The sequence below is a fragment of the Delphinapterus leucas genome, chromosome 3, assembly GCF_059928025.1.
Source record: "Delphinapterus leucas isolate spDelLeu-1000000601 "Yukka" chromosome 3, BTC_Dleu_Yukka2, whole genome shotgun sequence".
NCBI classification, from domain to species: domain Eukaryota; kingdom Metazoa; phylum Chordata; class Mammalia; order Artiodactyla; family Monodontidae; genus Delphinapterus; species Delphinapterus leucas.
The window spans coordinates 39,882,421-39,883,099 of NC_143131.1; the positions used below are offsets into that span (position 1 = coordinate 39,882,421).

At 29.5% G+C, this 679-nt stretch overlaps 1 non-coding gene across 1 annotated transcript; it reads right to left on the reverse strand.

Moving 5' to 3' along the window:
* Positions 1-605: 605 nt before the first annotated feature.
* Positions 606-679, reverse strand: LOC115801682 (small nucleolar RNA SNORD28). Its single transcript, XR_004021993.1, has one exon. It is a non-coding gene; the product is annotated as a small nucleolar RNA SNORD28 (small nucleolar RNA).

Consider the following 679-nt stretch of genomic DNA (forward strand, 5'->3'; position numbering starts at 1 on the left):
TAAGAAGAAATAAATTTCCATCAAGTGTTTAATTTTTAACAAGTTGAATGATCTCTGGGGTTTCTCTTCTGTATCAAACCTTGAATCTCCTTGGCAAGTACCCAATACAAACATTTATTTGCCTTCACTCTTCAAACAGGTACTGTATTGCATATACACCAGTAGTATTTGATTCAGAAGAGTACTACACGTATGGCCTATTTCTGACATATCTACTTCAGTTCTATGCATTGCAGCTTCAAAATTCATTTTATATCTGATGGGAAAATCCTTTCCGACCATCCTCATCTTTTTTCAAAATAGTCTAAATTGTTTAGACTGTTTATTCTGCCAAATACATTTTGTTAAAATGTGGTTCAATTCTAAAAGAAAATTATATTAAATGCTCCCCATGGTAACTTTATTAAAAATAACATTAAACTTCTAAATTAATTCTGAAACACTTGAATTTATAGTCTCAGGACTTAGCATGCTTGTGTTTTTCAAATATTATTTTGTTTCTCAGTAAAGTTCCTTTTATAGATGTGTACCTAATAGTTTTACTATTTTAAATACAAGGTTTATTGTTTTTCTTTCTTCTTAAAATTTTTTTTATTAACAGAAACTGCCTTTAGAACTCTAACATGCTATTAACTGTGGTACCTCACAGATGATAAAAATGTCAATCAGATTATCCAAC